Here is a 14,384-nt window from a genome sequence, read left to right as displayed (position 1 = left end):
TTCAAGATGGTCAGTTTCCACCATGTGTTCAAAAACACATGTGTTTGGTTTGTTTTGCTTCAGTTACATTGGAGTGGGAATGAAAGAAATAAGGGCCAATACAAACTGATCACATCCCAGACCTCAAGGAATTTACCATGGCTATAGACTGTTTGTGCCTCCTCTCCCCACTCATATTCATGTTAGGACCTAATCCCCAGCGTGATGGTATTTGGAGGTGGGAGGTAATTAGGTCATGAGGGTGGAGCCCTCATGAATGGGATTAGTGCCCTTACAAAAGAGTCCATAGAGAGTTCCCTGTGCCTTCCTCCAGTCCTCCATGTGAGGACACAGCCAGAAGATGGCTGTCTATGAACTAGGGAGTGAGCACCTACCAACAGCAAATCTGCTGGCCCCTTGATCTTAGATTTCCCAGCCTCCAGAACTGTACGAAATAAATGTTCATTCCTTCAGCTCCTCAGTCTATGGCGTTTTTGTTATAGCAGCCTGAAGGAAATGAGTCCAGGATATAAGACATGGCTGTAGCTAAGGAGAAAATGAGTGTGGACGGAGCTATAAGGTAGGATGAAGAAGGGATATGTTACCACTGAGGGGGAGTCTTTGATTAGGGACGGGGATGGCAGAGGACTTGAGGAGGTGAAAGTGGCATTTGGTCTTGGGGGATGGAGTTTTAAAAACTTCCTTTATTAAGCTGAGCTATGTCTGCTGCTCCTAGCCATAGTGCCCCACTGGGGCACCAGATGGAGTGGGCATCCTGGTGCTGAGAAAGAGCCTCTCAGGGTAAGGCCTCTTGGCAGGACACAGGCCCTCCCTCCCTCCCCATGTATCAGGGCTTCCCGATCTGACAAGGCTCTGGTGAGTGCTTGGGGGTTCCGGATGGGATGGTCTTATTTATCAGCATCCTTTGGTCTCAATGAGTGTTAAGAGTCATCTCTAGGAGAGATTTATAATTCAAACACCCTCTCCGCCTACCAGCCATGTTGAGTATCAGCTTTAATGAGAAGACCCAGGCCATCAGTGGAAGCTCCATGAAGTGGGTCCCTTTGGAATCAGATCAGCTAAGAAAATCAATCAGCTCTACAGCCTGGGAACCCACTGGGACCAGTTGCTCACCCCCATACCCACTCTGGGAGAAAGTCCTTGCTTCTAGGACTTTTTTTATGCTCTTCCCCCTACCTGGAAATCCCTTCCCTGGGTCCCCTTGCCCCTGTCTACCCATGAGAACATCATGCATTCTTCAATGTTTATCTACTTGTGCCTTTTCCATAATGTCCTCTTTGCCCTCTCCTTCCCAGATTTCCTGTGGTTCTGCCCCTGGGCCCTCTCAGTTTGAACCTCTTATGCAGCATTATCAGAGCTTATTCTAAGCTTAATTATGACACTAAGCTGTTGTTTTATTCTTCTTTGTTTAATCCCTACCAGAATCCCCGCCTGGCCCTCCTCAAAGACAAGACCTATGGTTGATTCATTCTTATATCCCCAGAGCTTCCTTAAATGTTTATTGACTGCATAATCAGACTTTTTAGTACTTTAAAGTTATTGATAAATACAACCAGAAACATGTGGAGCTAGTCACACACCAGGAATTGGACTAATACGATAAATCATTTCATGTAATCCTAATGCCCACCCTGTAGGTAGGTGGCACCATCAGCACCACTGTACAGATGAGAAGACTGGATGGGACAAAGAGAACTAAGGAAGGCAACATATAGAGCTCATGAATTACATTTTCAACCCCAGCCTATTTGAGGCCAAAGCTCTTAACTTTTAAAAGCGATAAGATACCGTCACCCTTCTCTAGGACAACTCCCCCCAGCCCCAAGCTCGTTAAAACAACAAAGAGGTATCTTCTATTTTTAAACCTATTAGTGAGGATGAAAGATAACACCAGTATTGACACTGTTGCCACGAATGAGGTACACGTCTGTGTGTGTGGCATTAAAGCCCAGTCAAAAACCTGGTCATCCCCTTTGACCCAAATATTGCATTTATGTTGAAAAGTTCTCTTGAGAAAAATTCCCAAAGATTAGGAAAGGAACAATGAATACAAAGATGTTCACCGCAGTGTGGACATGCAGTGACGTGCTTATCAACAAAATGACTAAGTAAATGGTGGCACAACTCTATGGAGTACCAGGCAGTCATTAAAATGACAGTTATGAAGACTGTGTGTGATACAGAGAATGTTTAGGATGTGATACGAGGTCACAAGAAATTGCATATACAACTGTGAGAGCACCACAGTGACAATGAGGTAAAACTAGAGCTTAGGAAACAGCAAACACACCAAGAATGCTAATAATAGTGGTTGTGTCAGGGTGCAAGAATTATGGCTTATTTTTGTTCCTTTTCTTTTTTCAATTCTTCTGTAACATGGTTATATTATTTTTTATGATGAAAATGATGTATTTTAAAAGCTGATGAATAATTCCATGGCTGAACCTTGTTAGCAGCCAAAGGTGACCTTGTCTAAGGGAGACGTTCTCCAGCTTTGGATGGATGCCGGGAGAGCTGGGCAGCATGTGGCATGTGTCCCAGGGGTGTGGGTGGTGGCCCCCCGTGTGTGTCTTGTTACACTGGAAAACTGTCAACCAGGGACTGACCCCAGGGACCCGCTGACACTGCACACCAGGAGAGTCCTAACTTTCTGGGTAATGTAAGTATCCCGGGCTTCCCTTTGCCCTCTGAGGTGTCCCTGTTCCTGCACATTGCTGTGTCTCCCCATTGGCTCTAGCGCAGAGCCGAGTAGCAAGTTCAGAAGCTTAGGGAGGAATAAAACTGCATTCAGCATCTTCATTTTTAATGAAAAGACCAACAACAAAATGAAAGTGGAGAGACTACACGCAGGATGTGATTGAAGGTTTGCAACATTTTTATTATCTGCCCAGTTCGTTGAAAATTGCTCTGTGGTCTCTGGCCACTTCCAGGGCAGCTTGGGCTGTGCTGTTTCCGACTTTCAGCCATGCGAGGTTCTCCCTCAACTTGTGGCGTTCTGTACAGGGTGGAGGGAATGGGCCTATAGAAACTGCCTCAGATTGCTGTCTGGTTTAGGCAGTTAATGCTCTTCTTGTGGGGTCGGGGTGAGGCCCTACTCCCCTCTAGGGAAGGTAAACACAGCAGGTAAGAAGGTGGCCTTTGGAATTAGACACAGCCAGGTTTGAATCCTGCTTTAGCTACTTACTAATCGTGGCTAAATTATTTGGCCAAATTCCTTCATCTCTTTGAGCCTCAGTTTCCTTGTCTGTAAAATGGATGATAAGGATGGAACCTGCCTCAGAGGGGCGGTGGTGAGGTAAACTGAGTTGAGGTGTATCAAGTACAGTGCAAACCTGGCAAGTTTAAGGTGCCAGCTTTTATTATTGATATGACTACTCTTTAACAAACATCCCTTTATTTGGTTCCCCTGCCAGCATAGGTGGGTTGTTTCAAAAAGAACTTTGCTAAGGGAGAAAACAAAGGCAATGGTAGCAGAAGATATAGAATGACCTGAAGACTTCTTACGCCCTTTAAAGTGCCCGAGCCTCAGACCCTGTCCCTGTAGGGATTCTCTCCCAGATGTCACTAGGTCTTCCTGGGACTTTGGTCTGCCTTCCTGCTGACGCCCTCCTGGCCTGTCTCTGTGTAGAAGACAGCTTCTTGTTTCCCACCGGGAATGTTTGATCTCCTGGGTGTGGCCTCCTTCCTGCCAAGGACTCAAGACCGGAGCTTACTATATGGTGCTAGGTGCTATACAGACAATTTCCATTTTAATTCTCAGAACCTTTCAGGTAGTACTATTATTATCACTCCCTTTAAAGTCAAGGAAATGGAGGCTCAGAAAGGACAAATAACTTGTCCAAGGTCACACTACTAGTAAGAGGCAGAGCAAGCATTCCAATCGAGGTCCACCTGATCCTGAGCCCCTGTTTTAAGCACTGCAGCTCTGCATGGTGACATTAGTGCCTGCTGTCCAGGAGGTTGTGTTGGGATGATTAATGAATGTGGGAAGTGCAGTGTAACCTCTAGGTGAATGTGTTAGACAAATACGATGGTGTAATAAGGTACAGCAACCCAGACAGGAGGAAGAACAGCACTGTGGTTATAGGCTTGTGTTGAAATTCTGCTCTATCACTTATTGACTTTTTATCATTTAAGTGACCTTGGGCGTATCATCGAATGTCTCCAAGCCTCAATTTCTTTCTCTGTAAAACATGAAAAACCATACAGAGTTATGACAAATGTGGTAGTATGGGTGAAGTTCTTAAAATAATGTCTGGCACATAATTGACAATAAATAAGACTCAGGAATGTGAACTGCACGATGGCAGAGAGTACTGTCTGTTTTGTTTATTATTATGTACCTTGTGCTTAGACCAGCACACTGTGTGCTCAGTGAATCTCTGCTGCCTGAACAAATGGTGGTCCAGGGATGGTGGTGGTCCAAACTGTTGTAGCCACAATGTCTCTAATGTGGCCATTCTCTTTGCAGGGACACCTAGCTATGTTGGGTCCTTACAGAAGGCCAAATATGGCTGTCACTTTGGCAAACAATTTGATGGATGGATCATAGAAGCCCACACACCATGGCCTGAGTGGCTAGATCTTAGGGACAGTCACATCGACACATCAAGGGCTGGTTTACCTGAGATTTCAGTATTTCCCTGTGAGCTAAGTCCATCCAGGAAGTTCTCTCTACCCTAATTAGAACTGCTTGTCAAAATTTATTGTCTAGAGTCAAAGGGAAGACCCTTATCAAATTAGGATTACACAGGGCTGGAAAGACCACTAGGGCCTGGGCCTCCTACCCCACCCCTCCCTAGCAGAAGGCCGTGAGTGGTTAGAATTCAATTAAGCCCTGGTGAAGGAAGTCTTGGAGGCAGAGCTGGGGCAGGCTGGTGTCTGGGCAGAACAGAACAACCAATTTAAGCTAAATCAACGCCTACTTAAGTGAGCTGTGATAAGCATTCTGGGGGCAATGCCAGCCTGGGGGCGTCATTTATCACTGGGTAATAGAAAACCGTAATGAATAATAACTTGGGCCCTGCAGCTGGAGTGCGAATACATTATGGGGTTCGAGCTGCCGCTGTCCACCGAGCTGGGAGGCTGGGTCCGAGGCCTGGGTGGTGGGGTGTGCGTATTGAATTCTGCCTGTTTGCAGGAAGGCCTTTGTTGTACAGGAAAACCATTAATCTTGCCCCCTGCTTTGCCAGTCTTGCAGTTGGCGTGGTCCACAAAGTCTATTTGCTTGTACTGCACCAAGAGGGAACAAGATGCCCCTGAGGAGGAAAACTGTTCTTGAGAGATGCTGTTTTTGGTTTCTGCCTTGGCCAATGTGTAAGAATACAGACCTTAAATCAGCACCCCTCTGAGGTCTCATCCCAGGATCCTATTTCCTCACAAGGCCTTGGGGGACACTGAGCGCTGGTGATGCACTCACCTCTGTGCTGGGCAGTGGTGGGGTTTGGGGGAAGCATAAAGTTCCTACCCTAGCACCATCTCATTTGATGTCCATTAACTGCCTTCAAGATAGCAGTGATATGTGCCCCAATATCACAGACAAGAAGACAGACAGAGGGGCTAAAGGGCTTGCACACACAGCTAAGGAGTGGGTCATAGAATTGGAATCCAGGTTTTCTGATATAAATTCCTAATCTTTTACCTTATGCCACTTCCCCTCCTAGGAAAAGCAGGCTCTAACACCTCTTCTGTCCTTCAGCTCCCATTCCTGTCACGCTCTGGGTCCTCAGGAATTAGTTACCATCTCTCCCCCACTGGGTCCTGGCAGGCCACTCCATGCCTTAGGAGGTTCTCCTTCTGGCGCCTTCCGTTTTCTCCTCAACGGGGCCATTATTATGTCTTTTGTAATAGGTACAATACAGGTAATGCATCAACTTGTACTAAGCCAAGATTCTTCTGGTCCCATCGGCCTGGGCCAAGAGAAGGCTGCTTGAATGATAACAAATTATTATTCTTTCTGACTCAGAATCCACCACAGGTTTATTCCCAATCCTTCCCCTCTTGTTTTTTGAGGATTGCTGAGGTGCCTCTTGTTGCTGACACCTTCTGCTGCTTCCAAGGAGCCTCCAGGATTTCCTCCTGTGCTGCCCATGGCCCCCCTGAGTGGTTCCTGGTCCAGTATTGACCTCTTCGCCCACCTCCAACATTGGCTTTTTGGTTCTGGGTCTTTGGAGGTTGTCCTTGGTCCCTCTTGACTGGGGGAGACTCCTCTTTTGTTTTCCCAAAGTCTTCACTGACATGGGGGGAGGTTGCCCTCCTGAATGTTCACTAAACCATTCAACAAACATTTACGCGTACCTTCTCTTGGCTAGAAATTCAGAGAGGACTTGGATCATGTCCTGCCGTACCAGGTGTGCCTCTCAGGGGCTGTCCTCCTTGCTCACCTTCGTGTTTCATATTTACTCCCTATTTCACTTTCAGAGCTGCAGAGTTTCATGTTTTCTGTTTCCTAAGAATTTGCTGTTCCTGCTTTCTTTCTTGACTGGCTCTTGACCATAAATTCAGTTTCTCAGGATCCATAATGATTTCTTGGAAGCCTGGAGAAAAGTGTGCATGCCGTGAGCTATGCTGGGCTCAGATTTCCCTCCCTTCTGACCTCAGGTGCTGTTCTCAGACCAACAAGGGCATCTTAGACTGAACAATCAACTTCAGGAACATACCTCAGCAGCATTCCTCACGAACCACTGTAAAGGAATGAAAAACACTCACCTCTCTTTAACCAACCATACATTGTCAGAAAGCAAGACTTGTTCTAACTTTTATTTGAGTTGTAATATCTTTGCTTTGACCCACTCTCTCCTAGTTTATACTCAGCTATTTCAGACTCATCTTCCTTTGACTCTTTAATCTCTGTACCACCCCATTTAACAAATCCTCTGAGATCAAAGCCTTATGATGAAATCAGCCATGTGATAGTATCCTTTGGAAGTGAGCCACTCAGCTTTCCCTTCAAAAGAACCTCTGTGTGTAGAGTTGGCTAATGGGTTCCAGGTATGGCACCTTTGCAACTGCTCTGTTGTTCAGATGAGGCCGCATTTCTCCTAGACTCCTGGCCAGTGACCGAGCACTGTGAGGACACTAAGGCTGGGCAGTTTCTGTCTGATGCAGGACCCCTCTAACAGGCAATGTTGCTCCAGGGATCCCTGTTGGCCTGCAGTTCATGGCTCTTCCTGCCCAATTCTCCCTCCTTCCCTCTCTTCCTTTACAGGTATCAGATATTGAAGATTAAAGCTTTTCTTTGCCTGTGCCTGCTTCCCTTCCCCTTTATCCCTCACAGGTGTTTTCCTACTATAAATACCTAATGCATCTAATTCTCTCCTAGCATCTGTTTCCTGGAGGACCTGGGCTGACACACATGCTTAGAGAAAAACAAACAAAAAAGTATTAATACATCATACATAGACCTGAGATGGCTTCAGGGGACCTGACAGAGGCTCCATGAAGGATGGTGCTCCTGGCATCACTTTGGTATTCTCTGTGGTTTCTAACATGGGCCCAGCTTTGGGCTGGGGCTCAGTGATTGAGGGACTCTAAGACTCCACAGCCAGACTGCATTTAGTAGAAGCTTGTTGTGCTCAGAGAAGCCAGAAGATCTCACTTTGGCCTGCCTTCTCAGTTTCCCATCCTATGTTGTTATCGCCAAGAACCATCTCAGTCATTGACATTAAAGTAGTTGCCTATATGCTGTTTAGGAAGCGCTAGACTGCAGGAAGGATCCTTACGAACCATCTGCCAGTTCTAGCTTCTGAAGGGCCCTTATCCCCAACGCCTGAGGTATCTGTTAGTCCTCATACCCTGAGAATAGGCCACTTCACTCTCTGCACTTCGATCCCCAATCTTTAGGAAAGTATACAGCTCAATCTGGAGGGAGTTACTGGTCAAAGTCTGTCCTCACCTCAGGGTACGCTGTGGCTTGAATGACAGTTGTGGTGGTGGTGGCTGGGTGAGGTGGCCGACTGGCTGAAATTGGTAAGCAGGTTACGTGTCCTGAGAAGTTGTGAAGGGACCACAGGAATGTCCAGGAGGCAAAGAGGCACTGATTCTGGTTGGTAGGAACGTTGGAGCTCCATGTTACTGAATCCAACAGTGACTTCTCCATCCTCCCTTCCCTACCTCTCAGCAGAACCCATACAGTGGGCAACCCCTCTTGCCTGTTAAAAATGTTTGTGTTTATATTCATGAGAGGTATTTGTGTATATATTTTTTGCTTTCTAATTTTTTTTCCCTCTTTCAAGTAATATACTCTTTTTTTTTTTAATAATTTTTTTTTTTAGTTTTGGTATCAGGGTAAGTCTTACCTCATACAATGAGTTAGGGGATTTCTCTTTTCTATTTTTTAGAAGAATTTGTGTAGAATGGTTATTATTTCTTACTTTAATGTTTGTTAGAATTCAACAGTGATGCCATCTGGGAGTGGAGTTTTCTTTGTAGGAAGGTTTTTGGTTATGAATTCAATTCCTTTAATAGATACAGGACTGTTCAGGCTATCGATTTCTTCTTGAGTGAAATGTTGGTAGCTGTGTCTTTCAAGGAATTTGTTCATTTTATCCAGGTAGTAGAATTAGCATAATGAATAAAATTCCCTGATTATTCTTTTAAGATCTGTGAGCTCTGTAGTGATGTACCCACATTAATTCCTGATATTGGTAATTGGGGTTTTATCTCTTTTTTTCCTGTCTGACTAGAGATTTTATTAGTTTTAGTGATCTTTTCAACAACCAGCTCTTGGTCTCATTGATTTAACTTACTCTATTGTTTTTCTGTTTTCTATTTTATGATTTTTGTTCTTAACTATTTCCTCTTTTTTAACTTATTTTGGGTTTAATTTGCTCTTCCTTTTCTAATTACTTGAGGTAGAAGCTTAGATCATTGATTTGAGACCTTTCTAGTTTTTAATATAAACATTTAATGCTACAAATTTTTGTCTTAAGCATTGCTCTAGGTACACTCCACACATTTTGATGTGCTGTGTTTTAATTCTCATTTAGTTCAAAATGTTTATAATTTCTCTCCTGGTTTCTTTAGATCCATGTGTTATTTGGAAGTGTGCTGTTTAGTTTTCAAATGTTTCAGGGATTTTAGATAACAGATTTGTTGCTGTTATTGATTTCTACTTTAAGTCTCTTGTGGCCTCAGAGCATACTTTGTGTGATTTCAGTAATTTTAAATTTATTTGAGACTTGTTTTATGTCCAATTATTATCATAGTGAATGTGGACTTGAAAAAAATATGTATTCTTCTCTTTTGAGTGCTGTGTTCTGTGTGTGATTTTTCTGATTATCTACTTTTTATGGATATAGTAACTCCAGTTTTCTTTATATTAGTGCTAGCATAGCATATATGTTTAAAAAAAATCCTTTTAGTTTCAACTCACATGCGTCCTTATATTTAAGGCAGGACTCTTGTAGATAGCATACAGATGGGTCCAATCAGACACTCTCTGCCTTTAAATTGTGCTATTTAGATTACCTACATTTAATAAAATTACTGATATGGTCTGGTTTAAATCTACCATTTTTCTATTCTTTTCTATTCGTCCATCTGTTCCTTGTGCTATTTTCCCCCTTTCCTTGCCTTCTTTTATAATAATGAGTTTTAAAATAATGATTCCATATAATCCTCAGTATTGGCTTATTAGTATCTCTCTTTGTTGTATTCTTTTAGTGCTTGGTATAGGGTTTATATATGCATCTTTAATTTATCACAGTCAAACTTCAAACAATATTATACTGCTGCATATAGTATAAGAACCTTACAACAATTGCTTTAATTTCCCCCATCCTGTTCTTTTTGCTATTGTTTTCATAAATTTTACTGGTACATATGCTATAGACTCCACAATGCATTGTTATTATTTTTTATTTAAACTGCCAATTATTTTCTAAATAGATTCAAAATGAGAAAATAAAATATTTTATATTTGCCCACATATTAGTTATTTCTGGTGCTCTTCATTCTTTTGTATTGATCAAAATTTCCATCTGGTATTATTTTCCTTCTTCCTGAAGAGCTTCCTTTATCATTTCTTGTAGTACAGATGTGCTGGCAATAAGTTGCCTTAGCTTTTGTTTCTCTAAAAACTTTTTAGTTCATGTTCAGATATGAAAGATACTTTTCTGGATAAAAATTTAGGTCGATAGTTTTTTTTTATAGTATCTTAATAATGTCTTTCTATATTTCCAATTTGTGTAGTTTTTGACATGAAATTTTCTGTCATTTTTATCTTTGTTTTTCTGTGTACATATATAATGTGTCTGGTTGCTTTTATGATAATCTTATTTTCTTTATCATGATTTTTAATGTTTTGATTATGATGTACTTTACAGTGTTCTTTCTTTCTCCTTCCCTCCCTCCCTCCCTCCCTTCCTTCCTTCCCTCCTCCCTTGAATCTATTAAGATTCTTGGATTTGTGGGATTATAATTTTCAACAAATTTGAAAAAATACTTGGTCTTTCTTTAAATGTTATATCTGCAAACTCTCTATCCCTTTTTATGGAGCTTCAATTATACATGTCAGACTGCTTGATTTTGTTTTAGATCTAATGATCCAAAATTTCCCCCAGTCTCTTTTCTCTCAGTACTTCATTTTGGATAGTTTCTATTGATATCATTTTAGAGTCACCGATCTCTTCTTTTTCAGTGTCAAACCTCCTGGTAATCCTGTCTGATTTGCCTATTCGACATACTCTGTGAAGTCTACTAGGCCTTTCATATTTAATATGCCCACAGTAAAACCCTTGATTTACTCCTCTCTTTTCCAAGCTTGTTCCTCTCATAGTATTTTTGTCTTTGTGATATGACTCATTCAGTAGCTCAGCATTAACCCATAGATTCAAAGCAAAAACTTCGGAATCATCTTCACTTTTTCTTTCTTCTCTCCTCTTACGTCTAATCCATTATAAGTCCTGAAGGCTCAGCTTCAAAAATATATTTGAGAGCACTCACCCCTTACCACCTTCACTGCTGCCACTTTAGTCTTGGTCATGATCACTTCTTGCCTGGACTATTGCCATAGTCTCCTACGTGATATTCCTGCTTTCGCTCTTGCCTATTCTTACGTTAGCCTATTCTCACAGAAGCCAAAACGATCTCTTCAAAGGTTCAATCAGATCATTTTATTTTCCTGTTAAAAACCCTCCAATGGTTTCTCATTACATTTGAAATAAAATCCAAATATCTTCCCATAGCCTATAAGGCCAAACAATCATCCCCTATTTCTCTAACTTAATCTCCTAGCATTTTCCTTCTTCCGCTTACCTATTCTAGTTAGACATAACTCCTTTCTGATCTCTGAACACAATTAAGAAATTTTATCACACTCAGAGCCTTTGCACATGCTGTTCGCATTGTTTATTGTGCTCATCCATCTCATCTTTGAAGTATAGTTGCACTTTCTTATCACTCATGTCTCAACTCAAATATTGTCTCTTCAGAGAGGTCTTCTCTGACCTAATGGAAACTTCTTATTCCCATCATTTTCTTATCTCATTAGTCCCATTTATTTTCTTTATAACCCATGACATTAATGGCAGAAATGGACACAAATTTCCATCCCTCCCTCTTTTGATGCCTCCTTGCAATGTGACTTTGCAACACTTTCTATCAAGAGGTGGAATCTATTTCCCCATTCCTTGAATCTGGCCTGGACTTATGACTTGTTTTGGCCAAAAGAATGTTTTGGAAGTAAAGGTGTGCTGGCTCTGAGCCTGCCATCTTCCAGTCTTACTCTTGGACCCCAGCAACTGCCATGTGAAGAAGCCTGAGCTAGGTTGGTGGAAGATGAGAGAGCACATGGAGGAAAATAGGCAAAATAGGCACTTCAGCCAATAGTCAAGTCTTCCCTGGAAACAGAGTCACCTGGCTGACCTGGAGCAACTGTAGATGCATGAGCGAGCCCAGACAAGACAGGTGGAACTGCCAAGTTGACCTGTCGTTTCAAGCAAGAAGAAATGGCCAATTTCAAAAGATCATAAAATATTTGTATGGTTGTTTATGCTACAAAAACTAACTGATCCAACTCATGTCATGATTTGAAATAATCTTATGTATACACTCACTTCTATGTTGTGTTCCCCCACTAAAAACTCCTCAAGGGTAGGGAGTTTTGCTTATTATCATATTGCAGTGGTTATTGCTATAGCATTGGATCAAAATGACAGTATGGTATTTTAAGAAAAACCAAAATACTGGTATTTCATCAAAAGGGTGAGATATGGCCACCAAATTCTTCTACGCATCATCCTAAGTTCTTCCTAAAGGAAAGCCGGGGTACAACTGAGGCAATATTGTTCTTCCAGGAGAAAGGTGGTCAAAACAAACTCTCCGAGGAGAAGAGAAATCAGGCATGAACAAGGGATCAGGCCCTTTTCTGGGTGGAAGGCAAAGTGAATCCAGCCCTGGAGGAAGGAAGCTGCGAAGATCTGGGAACCTCATCCTTTCCTTGTCCCGCCCCCAACCCCAGTTCTGCTGCCGTATCCTTCTTGTTTTACCTTGTTGGCCCTTCATTCCTGTTCTAAGGAGACCCCATTAGGGCCCTCAGGAGAACAGCAGACTGGTTTGGGGCAGAGTACAAATTACTAATAACACTCAAACCAACCAACTGAAAGAAAAAGCAAACAGTGATCAACCAACCAATGATCTGGTCATGGAATTTTAGCAATAGTTGGGGAGAAATACAGACAAGAGGATTTCTAAAGGAAGGCTTCCTTGGCCGATTATAAACTCTGATGTAGCATAACATTTTCTGTGATCTTTCCAGATGTAAATAGTTAAAATTTAAATTTAAAAAAATACTCAAGTAATGGTGTTATACCAACAAACGTATTAATATTTTGATACTTAAAGCAGGTATAATATACTGTAATGTCCAAACACTGACCACCTATATTGCAATTGCCATAATGTCCCCACTACCTATAACAGTGCCTGGCAGGTACTCAATCTATGACTGAATATATGAATGAAAAAATGCTTGCCAGGGTTTGGCTATGGAAAGGGGCTGGGTGGAGGTCCAGCACCAGGGTAGGCAGCTGCCCTCAAACGTACATATGCACTCCACCCATACACACGTCACCTCCCCAAACAACAGCAACCCTCCCAGGCAGGCCCCAGCCTTGACAGGGGAGCAGGAAGGCCACTGCTGGTACCGAGAGGCATGCATCCTAGGACTAAGGCGGCGGGTTGATGGAAGTGGTGGTGCAAACTGTCCGTCTGCAAACCCTGGTCTGGCGGGGTGAGTCTTCTGGCAGATGCTCCAGCAGGGGTGCCCCTGGGGAGGAATATAACAGGAGAAGCAGCAGGAATGACCACCTTCTTGGTGCTTGTGGTGTACCAGGAACTGTGCTAAGCCCTATTGTGTATTGCTTTTTCTAATCTTTATGTAACTCCATTTTATGGATGAGGGAAATGAGGCCAAGAGAAGTTGAGTCACTCGCTTGGACTCACACAGCTAGGGAGTGGCAGAGGCCAGGCTTTGAACCTATGGCTTCCTGTGCCACCCTCCCTGAAGGCTGAGCGAGGCTGGAGGCTGCCCTCTTTGGAGCTGACGTCCCTTCATCTCTCCCCAGTGAGGAGCCACCCCCAGCTCTGAGACCCCCAACTTCCCCTGCCCAGCCTCCTGGGCCTAATCCTCACTCATAATGTTTTTCTTTTTGGATCAGCCTATATCGTTCATCTCCAGCTGCGGTCCACTTTCTAAATAGCTCACACTCTTACCATTTCTCTGCATTTGGGCTTGTCTGAGAAAGGGCTCAACTACTTCCTACCAGGCTAGTGTGGGTTTCCTCATCAGTCATAGCCCTCCTCCCCTCAAGCCCACACACTCACCCCATCTTTATGCATACATGTCACCTTCCCAAAGAACAGACATATCCTACACCACATACAAGCTCAAACACCAGAGGCTTGCATTTACACAGGTGAGCTACTGTTTTTACACACACGCAGGATGCACTCCACACATGTGTACACAGGTACCCCCCACCACCACTGGAAATCATACACCATACAGCATACCCGCACACACATACACACCTGCTAAATGTACTGGGTAGTCAAAGTGGGGCAACAAGCTCCTTACCCCCACCATGTGCTCTGACAAATTCCAGATATATACGGATGAAAACAGAAGATGCTGGAGCTGAAGTGAATTAAGCAGGCACCGGACAGCTGTGGGCAAGCAGGAGCTACAGATCCCACTAGAAATCGACAATGCTATGTTTGTGTGAGAGACATCCTGGCAATATGGCTGAAACACTGAGGAAAAAAGGCTGGTGAGTCAAAGGACCCCTTGAGGCCTCTGGGAAGGAAGAAAATGAGGATTACAAGCATGGTGAAAGAGAGAAAATGTGAATAGGACTGGCTTTAGATATTTGAATAAAGCAGAG

At 43.1% G+C, this 14,384-nt stretch overlaps 1 long non-coding RNA gene across 5 annotated transcripts in view; it reads left to right on the top strand.

The window, feature by feature from the left end:
• The window catches only part of LOC108409306 (uncharacterized), a 370,244-nt gene that overhangs the window by 21,879 nt on the left and 333,981 nt on the right, over positions 1 to 14,384 (top strand). For all 5 annotated transcript variants that reach the window (XR_012130124.1, XR_012130123.1, XR_012130126.1 and 2 more), the window contains exon 3: positions 14,106 to 14,270. This is a non-coding gene — a long non-coding RNA (uncharacterized lncRNA). The remainder of the gene's footprint in view (positions 1 to 14,105; positions 14,271 to 14,384) is intronic.

The sequence above is a fragment of the Manis javanica genome, chromosome 4 (genome assembly GCF_040802235.1).
Source record: "Manis javanica isolate MJ-LG chromosome 4, MJ_LKY, whole genome shotgun sequence".
In the NCBI taxonomy this organism is placed as follows: domain Eukaryota; kingdom Metazoa; phylum Chordata; class Mammalia; order Pholidota; family Manidae; genus Manis; species Manis javanica.
The sequence above is the reverse complement of the archived record's forward strand: the minus strand, read 5'-3'. Positions and strand labels throughout refer to the sequence as shown.